This window comes from Neltuma alba, unplaced genomic scaffold (genome assembly GCF_004799145.2).
Source record: "Neltuma alba isolate B1F8T4 unplaced genomic scaffold, ASM479914v2 tig00003689_pilon, whole genome shotgun sequence".
In the NCBI taxonomy this organism is placed as follows: Eukaryota; Viridiplantae; Streptophyta; class Magnoliopsida; order Fabales; family Fabaceae; genus Neltuma; species Neltuma alba.
Window position 1 is genome coordinate 50,348 of NW_021633390.1, and position 12,389 is coordinate 62,736.

Below are 12,389 nucleotides of genomic sequence, written 5' to 3' on the forward strand. Positions count from 1 at the left end.
AATTTTGTAATAAAAAATATGTAATTAAATTATGAATGTGTTAAAAGAAGTGAATTTAATCTAACAAGATATTTAATTGAATATTTAATAAGATAGTTGAATTGAAGATGATATATTTTGGAATATTGAACCTATAGTATTAAGTTGATGAGTATTTGAATCAGTTGAGGAGGGCATGACAAATGTGGAGAAGAAAAATCTGAAAGGAAAGGAGAAATAAATATGTTAGTAAATTTTAAATAAAAACAAATAAAAGATACAATGAATTATAAAATAAAATTCACTTACCATAGAGTAAAAAGAAAAAAATCACAATATGAGATAGTAAGAAAAAAGAGAGAATTATGAAGAAGAATAGGAGAGGAAGGAAAAGAGATGGAGTAAATGAATGTAGAGAAGATATGGTATTTATAGAGATCAGCGACACATTTGTAGCGGTGTTTTTGTAGCGTTTTATAACATTTTGTAGCTGTTATTCATTTTCTAGCGTATATAAAAGCGCTAGTAATTAGTAGCGGTTACATATGTAGCGGTTATTAACCGCTAGAAAGTTAGTATTTTTTATTTTTAAAATCTGAACGAATTTTAATTTACAGGTATGTATTTTGTAGCGGTTAATAACCGCTACAAATGAAAATTTTTTTATTTTTAAAAAATTTTACGAATTTTAATTTATACATATGTATTTATGGACGAAAAATTTGTTAAATAATTTATTTTGGATGCTGCTACTCTCCATCATCATCCGGCCTGAAAGGACATATTTTAAAAAAATTTGTTAAATTTATGTTGTATTTGGAAAAAATTAGTAATTAGTAGTTAATTATTTAAATAATTTAAGAAAAGACGTGTACCTGATAAGTGGCAAATTATCATCTCCTTGAGGAAAGAAGTCTTCAAAATTCGAGGGTTGGAAGGGTTCACTGTCGTAAATAATGTCACCATCACCCATATCGTAAAGATCCCGTGGCTTGAGGTGAACGACCATATTCCAGTCTTTATGTTTCTCGTCCTCGACATAGTAAATTTGGTGTGCCTCAGAAGCAAGGATATATGGCTCATCATCTTCAGATGCCCCCGTATGAATAAGTCTTGAGAAATTGACTGAGGTGATGCCCAAATGGTCAGTAGCGAGTCCCCGTGAAGTTGTCGTATTTGCCCAGGAGCATTTGAACAGTGTCACGGTGAAAAGCTGGTAAGTCAACTCAATAATGTCAATTAGCTTTCCATAGTAAGTGACGCCTCCAAAGCGCATATCGCCATCACTACTGCTAGCATAACATCTCGTTCCGAATGTCCCGCAAACTCCAGAGTTTTGTGTGAGCAATCCCTGATCACGTGCAACCGTACAGAACTTGAAGCCGTTGACATTGTACGCGGTAAACCTCCGTGCATGGTCTAACGGACCGAGAGAAAGAGCTCTGAATTCATCTGTGTATGGGCTGTTGTCATTACGTATTCGACGTGTAAACCAACTGGGAAACTCTTTGTGGACTCTTTTATCAATGTCAGCAGAACGCGCACGGCCCCGTAGCTGACGCCTGAGATAACTCCTAAACTCACTATAGTAAAGTGTAATTTGTTAGAAGAGTCAGTAAGAAACAAATATAAAGTGTAAAAGCTAGTGAGCTTATATGATATATATACTTACTGCATGAAGGGTTCAACTTGGCTGCAATTTATCAAAACGTGTCTGTGTGCCTGGAGTTTCTCTGTAGGAGTGAGTCTGAAGAATTCATATCCTCCAACTGGTTTCCCAACAGGAGGAAATAAAGTTGACGTGGAAGGACCGGGAGGAGAATCATCTACGCGACGCGGGCGGTTAAAAGATGTCTCCATGTCATCAAAGTACCTCGAACAGAAAGTTAGGACCTCATCTCCGGAATAACCTTCTGCTATTGACCCCTCAGGCCATGCCTTATTCCTAACATATGATTTTAATTTTCCCAAGTACCTGTAAGTTAAAATTGCATTAATAATTACGAGTAAATGAAAGAACAATGTGAAATTTAAAGAGGCGGGAATAAAAGATAATCTAGTACCTCTCTATAGGGTACATCCATCGATAGTGAACTGGGCCAGCAACCTTTGCTTCTCGAACAAGGTGGACAGTCAAGTGAACCATAACAGTAAAGAATGATGGAGGAAATATCATCTCCAAGTGACAAAGTGTAAGAATAATTTTATTTTGCAGCTGATCAAGCTCTTCCGCTACCAAGACCTTCGCACACAACTTCTTGAAAAATGAACATAATTCTACCAAAACCACCGATACATCAGAAGGAAGTGTGTTTTTCAAGGCCAATGGAAGTAACTGTTGCATAAGAACATGAGAGTCATGACTTTTCAACCCAGTAACCTTTCGAGCCTGCAGATCGATACACCTTGAGATGTTGCTAGAATATCCATCTGGTACTTTTATGTTCTTCAACGTCGAGAGGAAGATATCCTTGTTCTGCTTTGTCAAGGTGAATTTAGCTGGCTGAAACTTGTCGTTTTCATCAGGCCAAGCCTCTTCACGAATTCCCCAGGCCCGTAAATCTTTTCTAGCTGCGAGATGGTCTTTGGACTTTCCAGCTTCATTGAGCAACGTATATAGCACATTATCGCACACATTTTTTTCAATGTGCATAACATCCAAACTGTGTCGTAGCAAATTAGATTCCCAATAAGGAAGAGTGAAAAATATGCTTCTCTTCCGCCATTGCATAGGTTGCGTATCAGATGTCCCACGAGATCGTCGTCCCAATCGTTCGGGATCCACACTCTTACCAAACTCGATATGAACATCTTCTAACTGCCGCAAAATATCCATACCAGACAAAGTAACAGGAGGATCTCTCTTCTCCTGTTTCCCATCGAAGCGAATCCGTTGCAATCTAAGTCTGTGCTTGGAATCAAGGAACCGTCGATGTCCTATGAAGCACCACTTGCGACTGTGTGGAAGGCGACATGGCACAGAATCAAAATTGCACTCAGGACAGGCCAACCCAGTATGCACATTCCAGCCAGACAAAGTTCCCAAACCGGGAAAATCACTTATTGTCCACATCAAGGCTGCACGGAGATTGAATAGTTGCTTGTCATGTGAGTCATATGCCTCAACACCATTCGTCCATAGGTCGAGCAATTCGTGTATCAACGGTTGCAGGTATACGTCAATATCATTTCCTGGTGCTTTCTTGCCAGGAATGATCATGGAAAGCAAAAAGGAGCTCTGCTTCATGCACATCCAAGGTGGTAGATTGTATGGAATTAACACCACCAGCCAAGCTTGTTAATAATCTTTTTTGCTTCGTAAAAAGACGGAGGGAATTCAGCTTGGGGGAAAGCATCTCCCAGTAACTCCAGCAACATAGACATCGCCTTGTCAGTCATACCGCACAAGCATTTGATGTGATACAGCCTCACCAAGAATGACAACTTCGAATACTTTGTACACCCAGAATAAAGAGGCTTGTCAGCTTCGGTCATGAGGTCAAAAAATTCCCGAGCAGTTTCGTTTCTTAGAAACTCCGGTTGAGGTCCCTCTACTTCATCTTCGTTGGGATTCGAGCTTTCGTGAACACCAAAAGCATCACGCACAGCATCATTCACGGCATCGGCCTCATCCACTCGAACTCCCATCCGTGAAACTACTGGCACTGACTCAGCACCCATATCTAGCCGTTCCCCATGTAGTTGCCAAAATACGTACTCTCGCGGAAAAGGCTTAAAGATTAAATGTTCCCTAACAATATCTTTGGGATGCCACTTTTTGAAATTACATTTAGGACAGGGACACTGAATCTTACCATTTACGGCAGCATTGGCGAAAGCAAAATCCAAGAAATAGTTTAGACCAGCCAAGTATTGCGGAGTCGACCGGTGCAAGTTGATCCACGACCTATCCATGACTAATAATGCTCAAATTTCGTGAAAATATGCCACAGAGCTCAAAGAGAAGTTAAAATGAAATTCAGTTGAAGTGCTTCAGCTTATAAAGGAGGGTGGAGGAACGGTCATTTTTTTGTAGCGGTTACAAAACCGCTACAAATTTGTAGCGGTTTTAACGGAAAATTTCAATTTCCAGCGGTTATTAACCGCTAGAAATTCTAAATATCGGTTACAAACCGATAGAAATTTCTAGCGGTTTAACGGGAATTTTCTCTCCATCTGTTTTGAATTTTCTAGCGGTTTTATAACCGCTAGAAAATTCGGTCAAATTTGAGAATTTTCTAGCGGTTCACCAGAACCGCTAGAAAATTCTACAGTTTTAAAAATATTTATTAAATTAATAAATGATTATAGAATTATTTCGAGTAATTAATATGTTTAACGTGTTTAATAAATTGTAATGTTGATGTTGTAATAAATAAATAAATATTTCAATATTAATTAGTACTTGACATAAATAAAATTATAGAAATAAATCAATAAAGGAAACAAATAAATATAAAATTTAGATAAATATCTAAATAATATATAAAACCGTAAAATTAAGATTCTAATAAAATCCGATACAATGAAAGCAAATCATGGGTGGGGGGCAGAAGCAGCATCATCGGGATCATCCTCTGCTGAATCCTCCGGCTGACGGTGGGCAGGCCGCTCAACCTGCTGGGACTGGACTGGCGGATGGCGGGGTAGGGGCGGGACTGGTGGCATGTGTAGGTCGGGGATGTCAGGAACCGAGATGTTTGGAGCTATACTGACCACCACATGACGCAGAGCCGTAGCAGCTGCCAAGAGCTGGTCAAGCTGCGTCTGGAGCTGACGATCACGCTCCTGGAACTGACGATCACGCTCCACGATCCTGGCCTCGAACTCTTGTCTGAGCTCCTCTCGCAATTCCTCTGAAGATGAGGAACCCGGCCGCTTCGCACTCGCATGAGAGCTCCCAGCAGTATATGAAGGGCCAGCGCCACTTGAGCGGGGCAGCCTAGTCGGTGTAGGTCCAAGTCCAAGCCCGCTAACTCGACCAGGGTGCTGCGGCCGGCCAAGACCCGCTAAAAGTGAGGCGGTGGGATCCAAGGCAGACCCCTGAGACTCACGCAACTCGGAATCGACCTGAGTCATCCGTGCCTACCAAAATTAATATAAAGAAGTTAATTATAATATAATGATATCTACACTGTGATATTATATTAATATTTAATTTATTACTTACCGCTATCTCCTCAACCTCATCCGACGCACGCCCGTCTCGGGGTCTATACACCATCGGCCACATCTCGCCATAAGTGGGCGTGTATCCCCGCTCCTGCTGCGTCTTTTCTATCTGTAAATGAAATCAAAGAAATAATTAGTTACAAATTAAATACATCTACATATTTAATAAATTTATTTCAAGTACTCACAATCTCGTCATAAGTGATCGCAAAGCTCCTGGATCCAGCCCTATGACGTATCGTCTGATGCCTGACGCTCCTAGCATTTCTCCTAGAAAGAGCCTGAAGCAAAATGTAAAAAAATTAAATTAAATGAGTCAAGTCGGATAAAAAATAAAGAAATTATAATTAATACAATATTATCATACCATCTGGTCAGCCGTCATCCTAAAATAGACGTAAGTAGACCAGTCTTGGTCCGGGACTCCACCAGGTACATCTGCCAGTATCTCCTGGAGGGGCCTCGTCCCGTCACCTTTCTTCTCCCTCCACAGGTCGGCCCTCCTGTTCTTCCATGCCATCCCCAGCCTCTTGATCGTGTCAGCCCTCAACTCCTCCCCCAGAATAAATTTACTCTATGATTAAAATAATAAATTAACTAAATAACAAATTATAAACAAATAATTAAGCAATTTCAATAATTAAAACAAATAATTAGTTTTTAACTAATTTAACAATATTATAAATAAAATATAAATTAATCAAAGTTTAATAATAATTAAACAATTAAGTAATTTAAATAAAAAAATATTTTTACTCAACTAAATTTAAAATTATTATAATTAATAAATTAATGAAATCAATAACAAATTATTTTCATTTAACTACTTTTAAATAATTTAAATTAAAAATATATATTCATTTAACTACTTTTAAAAATATTATAAATAACAAACAAATTAAATAAATAAAAAATTATAATCAAACAATTAAATTATTTGAAAACAAAATATATAATCATTTATTTAAATTAAAAAAAATTATAAATAACAATTTTATATTACCTTCATTATTTCCCAGCCTTGCTGCTTCTTGTCTGAGGTGATCTTCTTCCAGTCCTGCACGTAGATGGGGAACAGCGTCCACTGCTGACCAAGGAGGCGCACGTACTTGTTGTACAACTGGCCACCTTTCTTCGTCGGTTGGCCCAACTCATTGAGCGGCACAACCACTCGTCCGCCCGTCATCATAGACAGCTCTCTGGCTGTCAGCCTCCGATAGGACCTGTTCCCCTCAGTGTCTACAAAATTTAATTAAGAAATAAATTATATATCAATAAATTAATATAATTTCTATATAAATTAAATACTGATCAAAACTTTAAAAAGTTAAAATAAATACTTACCGACAAATTCCACCTCATAACCAGCCTGACGTCTCGGAGCAGGACGCTGTGCAGCCTGGGGATACTCATTCCCTGATCCTGCTGCTCCTCCTCCTCCTCCTCCTCGTCAGCAGCATCAGCATGGGGTTGCTCATCCCCAGTAAAATGAGCCTCCTCAGTCCGCTCAATACCATCCTGCTCCATAAAACTGAGGATATCCTCCTCGCTCAGATCGTAGTCATGAATGCTGGGAAATGGCTCATCAGCATCATGATGAACCTCACTGGGTCCAGCTCTCTCAGGATCAACTGGGTCTTTCCCATGTCGACGAGGCATCCTAATAACAACAAATAGTAATTATTTATAAATGAAATAAAAAAATTAATTTATAAGCTATAACATAATAAAATTAATAAAATAAAACATAAAATAAAAATTATTTATCAATAAATTACTATTTTTACCTGAAAATAAGGATCTGCAACTGAATCAGAACTCAAATATGTTTGTGAAGAAAATTCAGCAGAGCTTCGCTTCCAGAACGATTGAAGAAGTGAGAGTGTGGGGGGGGGATATATATAGACCGAAACTTTCTAGCGGTTAGGCACAAAACCGCTAGAAATTTCTAGCGGTTTTGTGCCTAACCGCTAGAAATTCCCAACGGTCATATGACCGTTGGGAATTTCTAGCGGTTCGCAGCCGAACCGCTAGAGATGTCTAGCGGTTCGGCCGCGAACCGCTAGAAAGTCTGGCGGTTCGGGCCTGAACCGCCAGACTTTCTAGCGGTTCGCGGCCGAACCGCTAGAAATCTCTAGCGGTTCGCGGCCGAAACGCTAGAAATCTCTAGCGGTTCGGCCGTGAACCGCTAGAAATTTCTAAACTCCTCGGGGAATGAAAAAAATTTCTAGCGCTTCATGCATCAACCGCTAGAATTTTTCAGTGTCTAGCGGTTTATTAGCCTGAACCGCTAGAAAGTAAACGCTACAAATTTGGCGCCAAGTTCCCACCAAAGCCCGGGGAGTTTTCTAGCTCTAATTTTCTAGCGGTTAGGGGGTAACCGCTAGAAATGTGCGTTTAATGGTCAAACCGTCTGTATTTTGCAGCGGTTTTTGTAGGAACCGCTAGAAATATCTGAAATTTCTAGCGGTTTTCTTTAACCGCTAGAAAGGTTCCGCTGCTACTTTTACAATTTCTTGTAGTGTAGAGTGCATGCGCACTAGATTAAACATAAATTAGAGCATGTGCACTGTAGATTAGAAATGCACAAAAAATAAGACAAGATGAAAAACTTTTTAAAATTCAACTTTCTAAAAATATGAAAATTGACTTTAAAGAAATAGGAAATATTAATTTCAAGCCAAAAATAAGAAATCACAAAATATTCATATTTTCAATCCAAAATCCCAACTTCTATTAAAAATTATAAAATCAATCAATTAATCCTATAATGCATAAAACATCCATTTAAGCTTAAGATATCATTTAAATTCAAGATTAATATGAGACAAAATATATAAAAATTAAGCTTTCTCAATTTTCTCACACTTAGCCTTTGCACTCATAAGCAAGGCAATTATGTTTGTAGAACGGTCTAGCATTAATTTTTGATATTAGAACTCTACTCAATTCCTTTTTGATAGACCATCCCTTTTGGTTAGTATATTTTGTTGTATAAACCAGAACGCACATGCAGTAGATCAAGCTATCAAGTAAACAAAAAATTCATTAAAAAATAGGATACTGAGTCTAATGAAAATAGGATACTGAGTCTAATAGAAGGAAGAAATGCAGAGTATAGTAAACTAGAGCGCATGCGTACTAAATTAAACATAAACTAGAGTGTGCGCGTGCTGTAGATTAGATATGCACAAAAAAAATAAGGTAAGATGAAAAACTTTCTAAAAATATGAGAAATGACTTTAAAGAAATAGGAAATATTAATTTCAAGCCAAAAATAAGAAATCACCAAATATTCATATTTTCAACCCAAAATTCCAACTTCTATGAAAAATTCTAAAATCAATCAATTAATCCAATAATGCATAAAACATCTATTCAAGCTTAAGATGTCATTTAAATCGAAGATTAATGCGGGACAAAATATATAAAAATTAAGCTTTATTAATTTTCTCACACTTAGCCTTTATACTCCTGGACAAAGCAATTATGTTTGTGAAATAGTCTAGTTTTGATTTTTGATATTAGAACTCTACTCAATCCCTTTTTGATAGACCATTCCTTTTAGTTAGTACATTTTTTTCATATAAACCAGAGCGCACCTGTAATAGATCATGGTATCAAGTAAATGAAAAAATCATTAAAAAATTGGAGAGTATAGTAAAGTAGAGCGCATACGCACTAGATTAAACATAAACTACAACACGGGGCTATAGATTAGATATGCACAAAAAATAAGGCAAGTTGGAAAACCTTCTAAAAATCAACTTTCCAAAAATATGGGAATTGACTTTGAAGACATAGGAAATATTAATTTCAAGCCAAAAATAAGAAATCACAAAATATTCATATTTTCAATTCAAAATCCCAATTTCTATGAAAAATTCAAAAATCAATCAATTAATCCAATAATATGCACAAAACATTTTTTTTTTTAGATTCCAAGCCCAATTTTAAATTTCAAAATAAGCCCAACCCATACCAAAAATAGTTTTTTATTAAAAAAAAGAAAAGAATATTGAGGAGGGCTCGCCCGTATCCGCATCACCAGCCCACTTTACCACTTCTAATAGGCAGCTTTATATAACATTCATTTTATATGTCCATGGAGGGGGTTTGTACACACATCTATAATGGAACCAGTTTCGTGATGACCATCGTAAACTCATTAGATATGGATCATTTATATCTTATTGAGATGATCCAGATTTAGTTTTTTATTTTTATTTATTTAAAATAATTATTTTAATATATATATAATCTAAAATAGAAATTAACTCTTAACTATCATTCTTTCAAAAAATATTTTATTTAAAAATAATTAATTAAAAATTTAAAGTTTGAACTGTTTAAATCAGATATAGATAGTCAAGATCTGATGAATTTAGGGCTTGATTACCATTAAAACTAGTTCCCATCTATAATCTATTCATTAATTTAGTTTTACGCTATTAATTAGGATTTGTATCATTGCTTGGACTTATTAATCTTTGAAGATATGGGTATGTAATCCTTGAATAATTTCTTTTAAATAATACTACATCCGATCCTTAATATAAGACCCAATTGAAGAGATCAAGAAAGTTAAAAAAAATTACTTCATTATAACATATGTTATATGATCTTCCTAAAGTATTTATGCATATTAATAGATTATATACTAGTTTATAACTTGAGTAAATTAATTTGAAGAAAAACGATGACTATAAATACTTATAAGTAATCTTTTAATTTTCTTAACCTTTTCAAATTAGTAAACTGCATCTTATAATAGTAAGAGGAGGCAGTATCATCTTTGTTACAATTTCTAATTCCTTCATCACTTTGCTGCGTGAATTTCGTCATAACTCCGTCAAGTTTATCTGTTTTATATGTGTGCTTTTAGAAAATTTCAACTATTATTCATACTTGATAAGATGTGAATATTCGCCAGTAATAATAAGACTTAAACCCACATTATCTTCGAAGTATTTAATCTACACATACCAGAACCAGTTTTAATTGACGTAAAAGGCAAAGTAACAGGACGAACTAGACACGAGTGTTAAAGGGAATATTGATTGCCGCAGCCAAGTCACGGCTAGCCTGCGAGCTCAACTTTTCATCAATCGCCTCACATATTACCCCTCTTATCCTTAATGTAAGATATGTTAAACTAATTTAAATAAATTAAGAAAGCTAGGTAAGTTAGTTAACTATAAAAAAAATATGATACTCCTCCAGTCCTTAATATAAGACCCATTTAACTAATTTGATTAGATTAAGGAAGTTAGGTAAGTTAGTTAATTATAAGAAATGTGACATATTTTTCCTAAAATACCATAATCATCTTTCTTAATACTCATCTCCCTCTTCTACTTGATTATGGTTGAGGAGTATCCATAGGGGTACTTTAGAGAAAATTGATAAATATGATAAATGGGTCTTATATTTAGGATCAAAACCAACTCAACAATTGGGTCCTATATTAAGGACCGGAGGAGTATTTTTTCCTTAAAATACTATAATCATTTTCTTTAATACCTTCATTTCTCTTTTACTTGATTATAGCTGAAAGAATGTCAATATGGATCATTTTAAAAATAATAATAATATGAGAAATAAGTCTTATATTTAGGATCAAGATCAACTCAACAAGTAGGTTCTACATTAAAGACTGAAGAAGTATATTATATAGGTGTGTGTATACATATATGTAATATTTTTGTCGACAAAAATCAAAAGCCGCATTACTATAAGTAACTGTACCGTTCTGAAAAATATATAATTGACAGCATATGGAAGTAAAAGACAAAGTGGGATATATGTGTAACATCACATGGGATGACGGATCAATAATCCATGGATGCTTCAATTAAGAGTAGTGGAGGGATATTCCTTGATCCTGGATGCATGCATGGCAATGGCTGGCTACCAGCCAGCACTAAAATTTCACAGGAATACGATGCCCTTTACACACAATTTCCTTTTCTCTCTGCAAATTCTCATTCTCTCCCTTAACTATAATAATTAAAGTGCTAGCTTCTAATACAAACATAATAAAACCACTGCACTGTAACTCACCAATATATATAAATTAATAACTGCGCTCTCTTATATATGCAATATCTGATGCGTACAAAAAGTATTGTTTACACATAGAAAAGGAGATATATATGTGTGTTTCCCTTTTTTTAAACACCTGGAGATGAAAATGAAAGGGCTTAATTTGAGAGCTAGCGAAGGAAGCTTGTCGGTCGGCATAGTATATATGCGTTGTATTATTAACCATCTTTATACAAACACATACACTTGGGTGTTCTTCTAATCAGCTCTGTATATATAGATGAACGTACGCGGGTGTCTCCCAGCGGAACACACGTCTTTTCAGTTCACTTGTGTGTGTGAGAGATATGCTAGGTATATCATTATTTCACATTAAGCGCCTAAACATATATGCTTTGCTTGTTACCCAGATCCTGATTTTACATATTGATTTTCTACAAGATTCTTAAATTGTCATCATGTGCCCCAAAATTTTTAAGGTCTACTTTGTGTATCTTTAAGTTTATCATCTTTGATATTTAATACTACCTCATGTTCTAACTATAAGACCACATTTATAGACTATAATCGAGGTCTTATAATTAAAACCGGAGGTATAGTATTATAAGAACTGTTTAACAATTTCACAGATCTTAAGAAATTTAATTAAAGTTGAGTATAATTTTAAATTAGTCCAGAATTTAACCCAGTTCTCATCTTAATTTCTCTTCACTTATAATTGGTGTGTATATAGGATTGTGGGAGGGAGGAAGTCAAAGCAACAAGGGGCATTAGGGGGGGGGGGAATTTAAGTGAGACAAATTGAAAAAGTTTTTATATCAATAAACACCAAACAACTCTTTGGAAAAATATTGTTAAATGAAAGATTACATTAAGGAAGCACCTCTTAGTATTAGTGCAGTTTTATAAATTACTACATCCAGTCCTTAATATAAAACCTCATTCGATTTTTATTTTAATCTTAAATATAAGACTTCAATCGATTTTAGCTCTCATATTTGTATATTTTTTTCCAAGATAGTCCTTTTAATAATGATAATTCTACCCAATACACTTGATTAACAATGATATTTTAGAAAAGACAATACCTATTTATTACAAATAACTAACTTAACTTATTTCATTAATCTTTTCAAATTAGTCAATTAGTTCTTGTATTTAAGACTGGAGTTAGTATTTCTGAAAGTACTTGA